We start from the raw sequence: 16817 nt of genomic DNA on the forward strand, positions 1-16817 counted from the left end.
CTGGCTTGGCTTCTTTTATTCACACATGAGCAATAGTTATACAACACTCTAGTCTCTTTGAGAGCCGTTGGAGGAGAGAACGATAGGGGTGGGGAGGACCTTCCCTTTTATAGTCGCCCCTAAGGTACAATACCTGGGTAGCTACGCCCAGAGCGCCCTCCAGTGGAGACAGATATATATGCACCAATGGCAATCTCTGGTGGAGACAATGATCTACACAGGTAAACAGCTACAAGTGTAAACTGTCATATGTACAGTTGGACAGTCACTAACAGCCCCATACAGAGTCTCTTATCTCAACAACAACAATACATAATCCTAATAGATTCATAATACAATACAGCATAATATACAATTTAGCTTTTTCATACATTATCTATGTTTATATCAACCAATTATTAAATCTTCTAATAATATATCAGACACATACATTTTCATTTACATATATCCCTATCTCCTTATCAGACACGTACATTTTCATTTACGTATATATGTGACCAATCGTATGGTACTCCTCTTGCGTTGTGTAATTTGTCGATGCCCAGAGGGGAGAGTCGAACACGGGTCTTCCACGCCGTGGGCGACGACACAGACCACTGCACTAAGAGGTGAGTTTAACTCCTGGGTACCGTTATGTGTCTTTTAACCCTGTTGTGGGGAAGTGAGTTTAACTCCTGGGTACTGTATCTATGTTTCTTTTAACCCTGTTGTGGGGAAGTGAGTTTAACTCCTGGGTACTGTATCTATGTGTCTTTTAACCCTGTTGTGGGGAAGTGAGTTTAACTCCTGGGTACTGTATCTATGTGTCTTTTAACCCTGTTGTGGGGAAGTGAGTTTAACTCCTGGGTACTGTATCTATGTGTCTTTTAACCCTGTTGTGGGGAAGTGAGTTTAACTCCTGGGTACCGTATCTATGCGTCTATTAACCCTGTTGTGGGGAGGTGAGTTTAACTCCTGGGTACCGTATCTATGTGTCTTTTAACCCTGTTGTGGGGAAGTGAGTTTAACTCCTGGGTACCGTATCTATGTGTCTTTTAACCCTGTTGTGGGGAGGTGAGTTTAACTCCTGGGTACCGTATCTATGTGTCTTTTGACCCTGTTATGGGGAAGTGAGTTTAACTCCTGGGTACCGTATCTATGTGTCTTTTAACCCTGTTGTGGGGAAGTGAGTTTAACTCCTGGGTACCGTATCTATGCGTCTATTAACCCTGTTGTGGGGAGGTGAGTTTAACTCCTGGGTACTGTATCTATGCGTCTATTAACCCTGTTGTGGGGAGGTGAGTTTAACTCCTGGGTACCGTATCTATGCGTCTATTAACCCTGTTGTGGGGAGGTGAGTTTAACTCCTGGGTACTGTATCTATGCGTCTATTAACCCTGTTGTGGGGAAGTGAGTTTAACTCCTGGGTACCGTATCTATGTGTCTTTTAACCCTGTTGTGGGGAGGTGAGTTTAACTCCTGGGTACTGTATCTATGTGTCTTTTAACCCTGTTGTGGGGAGGTGAGTTTAACTCCTGGGTACCGTATCTATGTGTCTTTTAACCCTGTTGTGGGGAGGTGAGTTTAACTCCTGGGTACTGTATCTATGTGTCTTTTAACCCTGTTGTGGGGAGGTGAGTTTAACTCCTGGGTACTGTATCTATGTGTCTTTTAACCCTGTTGTGGGGAGGTGAGTTTAACTCCTGGGTACTGTATCTATGTGTCTTTTAACCCTGTTGTGGGGAGGTGAGTTTAACTCCTGGGTACCGTATCTATGTGTCTTTTAACCCTGTTGTGGGGAGGTGAGTTTAACTCCTGGGTACTGTATCTATGTGTCTTTTAACCCTGTTGTGGGGAGGTGAGTTTAACTCCTGGGTACCGTATCTATGTGTCTTTTAACCCTGTTATGGGGAGGTGAGTTTAACTCCTGGGTACCGTATCTATGTGTCTTTTAACCCTGTTGTGGGGAGGTGAGTTTAACTCCTGGGTACTGTATCTATGTGTCTTTTAACCCTGTTGTGGGGAGGTGAGTTTAACTCCTGGGTACCGTATCTATGTGTCTTTTAACCCTGTTGTGGGGAGGTGAGTTTAACTCCTGGGTACTGTATCTATGCGTCTATTAACCCTGTTGTGGGGAGGTGAGTTTAACTCCTGGGTACCGTATCTATGCGTCTATTAACCCTGTTGTGGGGAGGTGAGTTTAACTCCTGGGTACCGTATCTATGCGTCTATTAACCCTGTTGTGGGGAGGTGAGTTTAACTCCTGGGTACCGTATCTATGCGTCTATTAACCCTGTTGTGGGGAGGTGAGTTTAACTCCTGGGTACCGTATCTATGTGTCTTTTGACCCTGTTATGGGGAGGTGAGTTTAACTCCTGGGTACCGTATCTATGTGTCTTTTAACCCTGTTGTGGGGAGGTGAGTTTAACTCCTGGGTACCGTATCTATGTGTCTTTTAACCCTGTTGTGGGGAGGTGAGTTTAACTCCTGGGTACCGTATCTATGTGTCTTTTAACCCTGTTGTGGGGAGGTGAGTTTAACTCCTGGGTACCGTATCTATGTGTCTTTTGACCCTGTTATGGGGAAGTGAGTTTAACTCGCAGCCCGCTTACTGCCACAGTCACTTCTCAACACACCTTTGTTTATCGTGACTGTGGATATTACTCACGGACCTCCGTTACATATACACACCTTCAATATCTATTACTATTAGGGAATGTAAATGTCTTTGGTTGAAAATGTTGTTCTACCAAGATTCTGAAACGACATTTACTATTCTCCTACGCTGCGTAACATGTCTGGGAAGAGAGTTCCATTCCTGCATACCACGGAACATGACAGTTCGCTTCATTGCATTCGACCTCACTTTTGGAAGAAGTGTAAAACCTCGTGCAGAAGCATGTCTGGTGGAATGATTGTGTCTGTCAAGACTTAGAGATAAATTGTTATATAAAATTGAGGGGATCTTTGTAACAAGAATATTCCCAGTGAATACAAGGAGTGAGCAGAGTAATTTATGTTTGACAAGTAACCAAGTTAAACAACTGTGCATCGCTGCAACATTAGTTCTGTACTCACAGTGAAGCTGCTTTGTTTGGTACCACTTGCAATTTTTTCAGTTTATTCGTTGTTACATTATACCATACTACAGGACAATAGTCAATATTTGACAAAATTAGAGTTTGAATGAACTGTTTGATATAATTTAGTGGTAACAAATGAGAACATCTTAACAACAGAAATACCTCTTCCCATTTTCACTATAGATTGTTTATGTTGTGACCATGACACTTTAGTGAATTTACTGTCTAATGTTACTCTATAGGAGTTTAGTCTCCTGGACTTGATCAATTACATCACTTATTAAAAGTTTCAAGACTGGGTTCGTACTGAGAGTATATGGTTTGAACGGAAAAGGATGCTACTTGTCTTTGATATGTTTATAACTAGTTTATTATTCTTTATCCATTCAACCACTGATTGCAACTCTGCCTGGAGTGTTAAATTAGTGAATAGCAGGACTCCAGAGCTTTTTATATCGTTGTATTGTAATGGGCAGGGGTGTATGTGGATAAATATATATGTACTGTATATAGGTATGTAAATATGATAGCTATAAAATATAGGCAATTTTTTTTATATATATATTTCTATTGTCTTTAGGGTGGAAGGGAGGGCATTTGTTTTTATTTGGATGTCTATTTTTCATTTTAACATTATTTTATAAATGTATGTTTTGTTTATAAAAAAAATCTATACAAGTTATTATTGAGGGGAAAAACTCACTCGGGTTACCCTTCAAAGCACCATCACCGCACAGACCTTTTTATTCTTATCTTTCTATTTTTTGAATGTTTTTCTTGTTTTAAACCTTTTTATTCTATTTTTTTATTTAGTTTTCCTTCTGCTGTGAAGAAGCACATTGAGAGCTCACTGGGTTTAAAGTGTGCTATATAAATAAAATCTATTATTATTATTAGTATTATTATTATAGACAAGTTGCGTCTCGTTAACCCCATGCCATGTATGACAAGCTGCTAACATGGCAACGGTATGTAAACAAGCAGAAGAAATGGCCGCGACAACAAACGAGACGGCGGAGCCAGAATTAGAAGAATGTTTCGACGGGCCGTTCTACCTCGAGCGGCTGTCTATAGCAGCGGACGCAGAGGAGGAGGACGACGGTTATCAATATGAAGAAGTTGTTCCCGATGAAGAAGAACGCAGTTTGTCGGCGGGAGAGGAGGACTTTGAAGCGGTGCTCAGGGCCACGGGCCGCCGCCACGCCGCGCCGCGCACACACGCGGAAAGGACGCGGCAGGATGGTGACCACATCATCCCAGAGGTGGTGGATGATTTCCTTCGCAACTTCCTCGTCCACATGGGCATGGGCAGAACTCTGGCGAGTTTCCAAACGGAGTGGTACGACGGGCAAGAAGGAGGCGCGTTGAAAGAAGGAAACGAGGTTATGTTTGTCCCCGACGCGCACACGCGCAACCTGCTCCTGCGCGCGGAGCTGAGGGACGCGCTGGGCGAGAGAGACGGCTTCAGACAGGCCGCCTTCAGGGCCAGCGAGGCGCTCATCGCCGTCCAGAGAGAGAGGGACTTCCACCGGCTGCAGTACGGGCGCGTCTGCGGGGAGAAGGAGCGGCTGCTGGGAGACGTGCAGCGGTTAACGGCGCTCCGCGCGTCCTGCGCGCCGGAGTTGCAGCAGCTGAGCGACCAGCGGCGCGACGCGCTGAGAGAGAAGACGGTGGCGCGCCTGCAGAGGGACCGGGGCCACAGGGCGCTCACAGTCCACGGGGGGCCAGGTGCCAACGTGTCACTTGTCGCTGGTGCCACTCAGGGTGACTAAACTTACATATCATTTTTTCAAAGATCTATTGCTGTAGAGATGATATTTTGGTATGATAGCCCTTCCAGAGTGGTAGTACTGTGGTGGATTTTTGATGTCTCCAGGGATGGTTAAATGAAATACAGAGACAAGAGATTGGCCTTAAATCAGAGTGCAAACCACCAGGTTCTCCACGGACATCCAGCAGCCTAAAACAGTGTCACACTGCGAATTAGATATTCTGAAATAATAAAACAGGAGCAGAAAGAGACAGCCGGTTAAATGAATACAATACAGGTTTATTGGAAAAGAAAATAATACAGTACGCCCATACGGACGGACTTTCAGTCTGTCAGAGTGCATATTCACAGGTCTGTCAGAGTGAAAGTGAAGACAAAGCAATATTGTAATGGCTTAACACAGTGAGATAGAGACGCCTCCTTCGATGCATTCTTGGGAGGCTCCAAAAAGGGCTTCTAGCCGGCGCTGACCTTGACAAACTTATCAGGCCAGATGAATGGGTGCCCTGTCTTTAAACAGAAATCATGACTTCACAAAGAGAGAAGGGGGAGGAGGAGGTGGAGGGGGGGGGGGGAGGAGGAGGAGGAGGGGGTGGAGGAGGAGGAGGAGGAGGAGGAGGAGGAGGAGGAGGAGGAGGAGGAGGAGGAGGAGGAGGAGGATGTGAAATTACCCTTCACATTCCCCACTTTGTGCCATTTTTGGCACATCCTGGTAATTTCAACCATCAATATCACTAAACCACAGTCTCAAGACACCATGCAGAACATCAAATCAATCAACATTAATACATCATAATGTCATACTTGGCTAAGTAGGACGATAATTCCAAGCAGGTAATTGCAAAATGTTGCATCCTTAGGTACAATATATATTTTTTTTTAAAACATAATAAGGTAGAACAATAACTCTTGAGAAAGAAAGAAGAGGGGGAAAAAAGTTCAGGTGCAAATTGAAAAGGGGAGGAGTCCCAGGCCGGGGACAGATTGGTCGCTGGCGCCTTATAAAGCGCTTCTCAGTGACCCGAAGCGCCGACAGCAGTTAATAGGAAACAAAGAACAAATAAAATAAAATGGCAGTCTTAATATAAGTAGTATTTTCAAACTCTGAATATGTACCCATATCTAAATCAGAAATTTGACTTTTTAATATGCACACTGGCTTCCCTTGTTGTCATTCTCAGTAGCAGTCACAGTGGACTACAGTAGCAGTCAGGTGTCTTCCCCACTCCTTCACACACAGAACGATATATCTGTTGCAAGGAGGCTGGATGCCGTTGAGTACAGTAGCAGTCAGGTGTCTTCCCACTCTTTCACACACAGAACGATATATCTGTTGTAAGGAGGCTGGATGCCGTTGAGTACAGTAGCAGTCAGGTGTCTTCCCACTCCTTCACACACAGAACGATATATCTGTTGTAAGGAGGCTGGATGCCGTTGAGTACAGTAGCAGTCAGGTGTCTTCCCACTCCTTCACACACAGAACGATATATCTGTTGTAAGGAGGCTGGATGCCGTTGAGTACAGTAGCAGTCAGGTGTCTTCCCACTCCTTCACACACAGAACGATATATATCTGTTGCAAGGAGGCTGGATGCCGTTGAGTAGAGTAGCAGTCATCTCCCCATAGTTGAATACAGCAGCATACCAGGTGCAAAAGGGCTTGTATTGCCGACTGGGGTGCGTGGTAGGGGTTCCTGTGGATCCCAGCAGCGATGCGTTCTTATCTTCGTGGCAGGGCGGGGCTATTGCACAGGGAGCTTAGCTGGAGTTCCTGTCCCAGTTGCCCTCCCAGGGCCTCCACTGATCCCTGGGCCCCGCTTCCGTAGCACCGGCCCTGCTGTGGTGTTGCCATATCATGCGAGATGTTGAGCAGGCGGTTCCTGTTGGACTTGGGACTGAACCTGATTAGGTTGTCGTCGTCCTCCGCGGGTTCATATGGGTATGGTGGCTGGTGTGCCGGTGGAGATGGGGCCCCTAGGTGGTGTGGTTGCCCAGGGACAGCGTGGCCCTGCAGTGGGAAGTACGGCCCTGGTGCATATTCGTTATCTTCTTTCTCCTGCGCTGAGAGAAACGCACCATCCTCCCCCTCACATTCCATAGATCTGAGTTCGACAGCATTGATTAATACTGCATCTTGGATGTCATGCGTCGCGTTAATGAGATTGCGCCGGCCAAAGGAAAAGAAATCAAACACAAAAAAAACAACAACAATTTCAAACATGGTCAGTGTGTTACATGTCTGGATATCCCTCATAGTTGTACTGGCTGGAAACAAAGAGAAAAAAACTGTTTACAGTTAGCTGTCGCCCAAGTTGAAACATGTGGAAATAGTGACCACCAGGGGTTACAAGTTGTAACATGCAATCTTATCTTAACACAGATAGTGACCAAAGCCCACATCAAAGTTGAGCTTCTCGCAGTGTCACGTATGTAGCTTATCTTAACACAGATAGTGACCAAAGCCCACATCAAAGTTGAGCTTCTCGCAGTGTCACGTATGTAGCTTATCTTATCTTAACACAGATAGTGACCAAAGCCCACATCAAAGTTGAGCTTCTCGCAGTGTCACGTATGTAGCAGATAGTGACCAAAGCCCACATCAAAGTTGAGCTTCTCGCAGTGTCACGTATGTAGCTTATCTTAACACAGATAGTGACCAAAGCCCACATCAAAGTTGAGCTTCTCGCAGTGTCACGTATGTAGCAGATAGTGACCAAAGCCCACATCAAAGTTGAGCTTCTCGCAGTGTCACGTATGTAGCTTATCTTAACACAGATAGTGACCAAAGCCCACATCAAAGTTGAGCTTCTCGCAGTGTCACGTATGTAGCAAATAGTGACCAAAGCCCACATCAAAGTTGAGCTTCTGGCAGTGTCACGTATGTAGCTTATCTTAACACAGATAGTGACCAAAGCCCACATCAAAGTTGAGCTTCTCGCAGTGTCACGTATGTAGCTTATCTTATCTTAACACAGATAGTGACCAAAGCCCACATCAAAGTTGAGCTTCTCGCAGTGTCACGTACATAATCAATAACACAGATAGTGACCAAAGCCTAACCAGGGTTGACTTCTCGCAGTGTCACATACATAATCAATAACACAGATAGTGACCAAAGCCTAACCAGGGTTGACTTCTCGCAGTGTCACATACATATAGAGAAAAACACAGATAGTGACCAAAGTAACCAGGGTTGACTTCTCGCAGTGTCACATACATATAGAGATAAACACAGATAGTGACCAAAGTAACCAGGGTTGACTTCTCGCAGTGTCACATACATATAGAGATAAACACAGATAGTGACCAAAGTAACCAGGGTTGACTTCTCGCAGTGTCACATACATATAGAGATAAACACAGATAGTGACCAAAGTAACCAGGGTTGACTTCTCGCAGTGTCACATACATATAGAGATAAACACAGATAGTGACCAAAGTAACCAGGGTTGACTTCTCGCAGTGTCACATACATATAGAGATAAACACAGATAGTATTACATTCAGACGGCCCCCCCCCCACTCCTGCTTACCTAACTCGCCGCGACGCTGCATGTAATGCCCGTGGAATGCCGTCCCGACCAGCCGATGCAGACAGACAATTCCTCACTGTCCCAGACGTGGCTGTGTTGTAGAGCGATGAAGAGCCCGTCTGCACCGGCAGGATCGGTTGGCATCCCCGCTTCAGACACCAAGAATGTGGTGGATTTTTGATGTCTCCAGGGATGGTTAAATGAAATACAGAGACAAGAGATTGGCCTTAAATCAGAGTGCAAACCACCAGGTTCTCCACGGACATCCAGCAGCCTAAAACAGTGTCACACTGCGAATTAGATATTCTGAAATAATAAAACAGGAGCAGAAAGAGACAGCCGGTTAAATGAATACAATACAGGTTTATTGGAAAAGAAAATAATACAGTACGCCCATACGGACGGACTTTCAGTCTGTCAGAGTGCATATTCACAGGTCTGTCAGAGTGAAAGTGAAGACAAAGCAATATTGTAATGGCTTAACACAGTGAGATAGAGACGCCTCCTTCGATGCATTCTTGGGAGGCTCCAAAAAGGGCTTCTAGCCGGCGCTGACCTTGACAAACTTATCAGGCCAGATGAATGGGTGCCCTGTCTTTAAACAGAAATCATGACTTCACAAAGAGAGAAGGGGGAGGAGGAGGTGGAGGGGGGGGGAGGAGGAGGAGGAGGGGGTGGAGGAGGAGGAGGAGGAGGAGGAGGAGGAGGAGGAGGAGGAGGAGGAGGAGGATGTGAAATTACCCTTCACAGTACCTTTATCATAATCATCAAGTCATGAAGTATACCCACCCCCCCTCAGGAAATAGCATTTCAGATGCTGGCGCATATCCTGTTTAGACTCACGTAGAGGACAGCTGTCAATGTGTCACAATATTGTCTTTGGTATAATTTTAAAGGGGACTATGTCATCTTTCATTCAACCTAAGATGTGAATCTTTCTGACCAATATAGAGGTCACTGGAGCTCTTTGAACAGTCAACAACACACGTTTGTACATGATTTTCGCCTAAATGATATACTATCTTTTAGCCTTGTGTCATCTAGGAGCAACAGGGGGACACAATACAAAATCTACAACACTCTCAGGACCATAAGGATTCAGGAAATGTATAATATGCCTATACTATTTCATTGTTACAGGTCATTGTGAGCCTTAAATGAGAAGAGCAGTATTAGGCTCCTATTATACAGAACAGCCACTATAGACATGGAAACATAGGTCCACCTGCATAGGGTGGATTTTTTTTCACCACCTGTTTTTTATTAATCCTTGAAGTGTCTATTTTAAGATTCTGACAGGTAACAGGTTGGAATAATGTCCCATGGGGTTTATTTTTAACCCATTATTACACTTATCCTGAACCAAAACCTGAAAAATAAGAAAAAGAAAACAGCATCACTTTTGAAGTTAACGAGACCAGTTATTTTATATTATAGAACATAGTTCCAGTCTAATAATGAATAATTTTCTCCACATGCACACACCCATCCGCCTGGCCACACCCACATCCACTCCTCTACATAAGCGGGGTCGTGGCCACACCATCAGCTCCTTCCCTATTTTCACCACCGAAAAGTGTCTGTAACACACCACTTTAAGTTTAGTGCCAAAATAGTTGTTGGAAAGGAGCTACGTTGACATTGTATCTTTGTTTTTTCTCTCGCAAATTTCTGAAAAAACTAAGAGATAATGTCTTCGCCGTCGGAGGGTCTAGACCAGTGGTGCCCAACCAGTCGATCCCCTAGTTTATTCACTGGGGATACGATGTATAACCCTCACCTAGCTGTGGGGTTGTGTGCTTGCTTAGGGAGTGGGGCAGTTTTCTTTGAATTCTTTTTTTCTGGTCGCTATATATATGTGTGCTTAGCAAGGCCTGTGGCTAGCACTCAGTCGAAAGACTTGTCTTCTCTCATCATAAAAGACAGCGTTCTTCTTGCAGTAGTAAGAGTGAACTTTACATTTTTTATCTGAGGGGGTTGTGTGTATTCTGTTACGTTTGGGAAACATGGCATCGAGTCCACAACTAGGTTGAGTGTTAGCCTACAGAAGTGATCACATAGGTAGCTATTGTACCGAGGTCTTTGGACCCTCTCTTTAACGTCTGTTGTTTTTTATTTACTTGGTAAAGGTATAAAAATGCGGGTGGCGAGTTTTTTTCGCACATGAGCCTAAAGCCTTGTATAAAAGCCAGTTTTTCACACAAATGAGTTTATCGTCTGTGGCTGGTGTGCAAACTGTTAAGCTTTATCCTAGAGGTATATACGCTTTTCATGTAGCATGCTAGACAACTGGTGTCATGCGCTGCTTGTTATTTTCATCGTATCCGGGGTGTGGGGTCATAGGGTGTGAACTGATAAACCCCTCCCCCCTTTTTACTGATTGGCCAGGGGGTTGGACCTCCTGTTCGTCGGTCTTCCTGTCGAGCTGTGGGGTCAGCGCGTCACAGGGAGGGGAAAGGGGGGCGGGGGGGGGGTAGTTCCCTGGTCCCACGCCATATTAGGATAAGTGGGTCACGGGATTTCCCCGGCCATGGAATACGTCACTGGGCGCGTTTCTACGTTTCTATTGGCCATGAGACTTCCGTGAGTTCTTTCAGGCTCCGTACTACGGACCACTGTCATTGTCAAGGTTGGGTGATGCGATGCGTTGGAAACTGTTTGTTTTCTGCTCTGCTCTCTATTGGAATGTGTATTGGGCCTTTGATCACGTGGCTCAATGATATATCTTTTCAATTGTTACTCACGTGGAAGGTCTCTGGGGGATTCTCTGTCTTCCCTCTTGTGTACAGAGCGGTGTTGACGGTTTTTTCCCCCTCAGACGCGTCATATGGAACCCATATCTGTGTCTTATTTGACCGGCTTCCTGCTGCTCGTCCCAGACAGCATGGAGGGAACGTTGTCTGGTTTTTCTTATTAGAATTGACCATTGATGTGTTTTTTGGGTCTCGACGTGTACATAGCGCTGGCCCTGGGTGCTTTCGGTGTGGAACCACGTCATGGGCTGGCGCGCCTTGGTTGCCCAATTCATAGAAACTGCGTTTTTTATGCGAGCAGCTGGGAAGGAGATTTTTTTATCTCTACCGAGCGCCAGTGTACTAGGTTAGACTCGACGACTCACGTTCATCTCCGGGGGGAGATGAGGCGGAGGGGTCTCACGCCCATGGGGTGGGCCACCAGGTGCAGTGCATTCACGTACTGACCATCTTGGTGGCGCCCTCTGTGATGTTTTGGATCGACACGCGTACCTACCCCCTCTTAGGACTGGGGATGGCGGCGTGACTAGGACACGGGACTGGTTCTGGTCGCACCGGACCAGCTCAGTTAACCCGTTGTCCGCCGGGGCGCAGATCTGCTGTTCTGGTACCCTGAAGGACTTTGTGCTTTTCCGGGGGGGAAATGCCGGGTCGGCCCGGGCGTCGCAGGGATTGATATCATGGATGTGTGTGTCATATGTATGCCACTACGAGTTGCCCTTCACAGTGATGTGCTTGGTCCATACTGTTGTACCTTGCACTGTGTTAGGGGGCCTGGTCCTTCTCCATTTGTTTTCACCCCTGCTGGGCAGGGATGGGAGGGGGCTGTCGAGGAGCTTTTTCTGTTGAACCCCTCTGGCATCCCTGTTTAGGTCCCGGTCTGCCGCGCCCAGGTCCGAACTCGTTCTCGTCGACCTGTTGGCCTGGGTTAACCCTTTAAAAACTGAAACACTTGTACTGCCTGTATAGCCGGTGTATACGCGCAGTTGTTTATTTTTTTTTAATATTTTAATTTTTTATTATTTTTTAAACATAACATCAAATTAGACACACAAGCATTAACAGTAAACATCCAATGAAATCACCATTTGAATCATTATAAATGTAGTTTACGAGATATATACCTAATACTTGCTATCTAATACCCTACATACATATGCTCTTGCTCGCTCACCCCCCCCGGACCCCCACTTGGATAATCCATCCATTTTCATTCGTTTCTAACCAGGCACTACAATTCATATGCTAGCTTTTATTCTCTCCACCACTTCTAACCAGATTGCAATGTTGGTTTCACTGACACCTAAAATTCTTGCTGTAGAAATGTCTAGATAAATCACATCGAGATAGGTAAGAACCCATACCTTCCGGCAAATTTTTTCCGGTTGAAACCATTGTGATGCTATCAGCTTTTTAGCCGCTGTGATACCAGATAAAACTAATCTCTTTAGCTGTATAGGGGCTGCAAACTGAAAAACATCATTCAACAGCAATACAGAGGGGTGTACAGGTATGTTCAGAAATAAGAATTCTGATAATTGCTGGGACACTTCTTTCCAGAATATCTTAACCGGTGGGCAATCCCAATACATGTGCATAAATGTACCCTCATCCCCATTTGTACATAAGGAACATCTGGAGTCTTGTTTAAAGGGGAACTATTTTACTATTTCTTTCACTATTTGGGCACTTTTACACAATTCCTGTGAGTTTATGGAACACCTCTGTAATTATTTTTTTTAATTCATTGTTTTGTATTTCTAATCAAGTCCTCAAAAACAGCATTTTTCTACCTCAAGATCTTAAGCCGTTTTGAGCCTGGGCTCCAACCACAATGGTAAATCACTGCCTCGCCTGAACATTATCATGCAGCGGTGTCTCTCTGACATCACAAATCAGCACATTTTCAGATGACTCAGTTCAGTGAGGGTGAATATTGTGAGAGGAGAATTGGAAGAATGCGCCAATATGAGAATTAGAGACATAGATCATATTAATATAAGTCCACATAGCTAGGAAACAATGCTAAACACTGAAAAAGGCCATTTATAAGATAGTTCCCCTTTAAGTCCCATTCTGTTCAATCTTATAGGAGTCAGGTATGTCCTATGAATATAATTAAGATACATTTTTTGATGGTCCGGGTTACGTGACTCAATTCGAACGTTTGCCCAGACTTCTTGCCAATCAAAATCTATTTCCAAGTCTATATCCCTCCTCCAGACTGAGTCTAGGGGGAGGATTCCATACGAGGACGTTAGTAAGTGATGATAAAAATCAGATACGAAGCCTCTCGATGTCTCTTTCATAGAAGAATTTGTGATATCTGTGGTGCTCAATTGGTATCCTTAATGGGACTCCATGAGCCTTCAAACAATCCAATAACTGTGCGTAAAAATAATATGTGGAACTGGTGAGGTAACATTTTTTATGTATATCTTGATAGCTACAAAAACCCAGTTTGTTGAAAACATCTCCCAATGTGTGTATGCCCTGCTTTTCCCATTTGGGGTATTTTATAGGTCATTTTCCAATGAGTGCATTGTTATTGAATAGGGGAGTATGACTATGCCATTTATGTTAGTTAGAATATTTTTTTTGTGTTTCACGCCATATCCGGATCACATGTGTAATAAGGGGGCCAAATTTCAATTTGCATTGCTTAATTGATAATATGGTGTATACTATGTCCTGCAGTCTATGTGGTGCTACTATATTTTCTTCTAAGTTTCTCTAGGATACAGATGCTTGGGAGTCAAACCAGGTTGTCAGTGGTCTTAAAGAGTACGCTTTAAAATAGTGGTAAAAGTCTGGAAATGCCAAACCTCCGTCGGCTTTGTTTCTCTGTGCGGTGGATCTTTTTATTCGTGGAGGTTTGTTATTCCAAATAAATGTATATGCGGTGGAGTGTAATTTTTTCCAGTAACCATCAGGAGGGGGTAACAGTAACATTGAGCTAATGAAGTTGATTCTAGGTAAAACATCCATCTTAACTATTGATACTCGTGCCTGTACTGAGTTTTTAAGTTTGGACCACCTGTCAAAGTCGTATTTGATCTTATCTTGGAATTTTATGTAATTGTACTTCACCGTTTGGCTTATAGTAGGGAATACCTCAACTCCTAAACATCTGAAGTGTTTAACCATTGGTATTTTTTCTGGAAGGAGTATATTCTTTGCAGGGGCATTAAGTGGAAGGAAGGCCGACTTTGGCCAATTTATCCTAAATCCCGATAAATTGCCAAAGTCATCAATCAACTTCAGAAGATGAGGCATTGAGGTGTTAGGGTTTTGCATGAACAATATTACGTCGTCCGCATATAAACTAATATGATGTTGTGTGCCCTTAATTGCGATTGGTTCTATGGATTGGGATTGTCTTATATATTGTGCTAAAGGCTCTAATGATAAAGCGAATAATCCGGGACTAAGAGGGCAACCCTGTCTGGAAGAGCGCGATACCGGAATGATTTCGGAGGTGATTATACCTGTTGTAATCATGGCCGATGGGTCTTTGTATAATACTTTAATCATATCAATGAATCCTTTTCCTAATCCCATCCTTTCTAGTACTGCCCATAAATAAGACCATTCCAACCTATCAAAGGCTTTCATCACATCCAGGGACAGCATCGCTATAGGTGGGGTGTCATCCTTGCTGGCATCTAGCACATGTAATAACCGTCTTATATTATCCGTGATCAAGCGGCCTCTTATGAAGCCAGTCTGATCAGGATGAACTAAAGACGTCATATGCTTTTGAAGTCTGATGGCTAATACCTTGGAATACAGCTTGATATCGGTTCCGAGGAGGCTTAAGGGTCTATAACTACCGCAATCGTGGGGTCTTTGTCTTTTTTATGGAGGACTGTTATGAGTGCAATATTGTCGATCTTATGGAAATTCCCCTCCTTAATTGAGTATAAAATCATATTAAGTAATAGGGGTCCAATTACATCCCAGCATGAGAGGTACATTTCTGGTGGGATACCGTCCCTTCCAGGAGCCTTACCACTTTGCATTTCAGATATGGCCTCCCTAAGTTCATCTAGTGTGATGGCTGGGTGTTTCTAACTATTTAGCGTCATCCTCTGATAGTTTAGGAAGGTTAATTTGATTAAGATATATGTCCATTTTGTTTTGATCGAAGGCCATTTCTGATTTGTACAAGTTGGAGTAAAACTTTTTGAATGTCTCATTGATTTTTTTAAGGTCTGTAACAAGTCCTTGCTGTGCCTTAATAGTAGGGATATCTGCAAATGTTGCGTTGGCTCGTATCTGCATAGCTAGTAGGTGACTTGGTTTAGAACCATGAAAGTAATACTGTTGTCTTGTGCTACGTATTTGAACTTCATATTGTTGTTTTAAAATGGCATTCATCTCTTTTTTTAACACAATAATTTGAGATTCCAATCGAACCGAGTAGTTGTATTGTAAAGAGGAAAATAACGTAGAGTAAAGCATTTCCAGCTCTGCCAGTTTTGAACAACGATTCTTGCGTATTTTGGAGGAAAAGACCCCGGTAAAATCCTTGATAAATCCTGCGCAGTTATGTTTCTGAGTTTTTTCTTGGTCGGTTAAAGGAACGACCGCCTCCTGTTAAACTAAACATAGGGGGGTGGTTGGTTCCCCAGTGTGTTGGTAGCAGAGTCGACTCTCGGGTTGAGGCCGGGCTTGACCCCGTCTGCCCGCGAGTGTGCCCCTGCACCTTTCATGACATCTGCCAATCGTGTCAGCCTTCTCTTGAACCTCGACCCCGCTGGAGGGGTCTAGTCCGCAGTGCTCCGGGCACAGGTCGAGTTATGCTCTTGGGGCCTGTTGCCTGGATTGAGGGATCAACCTCTTTGGGGGTTGTCTCCCCGGCGCGCCGACTGGCCCCACAGTGTTGTGGGGGTGTAGCCTCTTGTGGAGTGCTTCAGAGCGGCGTGCCAAGGGGGGAAGGGCTTGCTCTTGGTTGGGCCCTGTCCGATACGCTGGCGATGTGGGGGGTGGTGTCACCAGTGACCGTCTGGTGGGGTCCCGATGCTACGGCCTCGTTGGCCTCACCACGCCCCTTTTTCGGGGGGTCCTGGCCCTCAGGTTGTTCCTGGGGCTGGGTCCTCCTCCGCGCTCCGCTGCTACGGCCTTGCCACAGGGTTGGGTTCTTGACCTTCGACCCCGTGATGTTGGGGGCTGTGACGGGGGTGTTTTGGTATGGTATGGTTTATTTCTTAATCCCCGAGGGGAAACATGATTTGCCACCAGAGCGAATACACATATACAAACATGAAAGACACAGTTGCATGATACAATACACTACAGGATACACAACACAATAGGAGAGCCTCTTAACACAGTGCTATCGGTGTTCGTATTTCTTTTTTACCGCAGCAGGTACAAAGGACCTTCTCAATCGCTCAGTAGAGCATTGAGGCATCAGCAATCTGTTACTAAATGCATCGAAAATACTAAACAATAGGTGACCTACAAAAGATAAAATGGTGTTCAGTTTAGTCCTGGTTCGCTTGACTATGGTGATCTCCAGGGAATCAGGAGGAAGGCCAATCACTGAGCCAGCCTTTTTTTTTCTTTTATTGATCTTTTTCCCCCTCCATTTTCCTCAGATTTTCTCCCATCCCAATGTTAGTCGTATGCCAATTCCCAATCCCTTCCTGGTCGCTGCGCACTTACCCCCCACAGTCAGATCATCTGGGAGAGTG

The sequence above is a fragment of the Notolepis coatsorum genome (genome assembly GCF_963971535.1).
Source record: "Notolepis coatsorum genome assembly, chromosome: 12".
Classification (NCBI taxonomy): Eukaryota; Metazoa; Chordata; class Actinopteri; order Aulopiformes; family Paralepididae; genus Notolepis; species Notolepis coatsorum.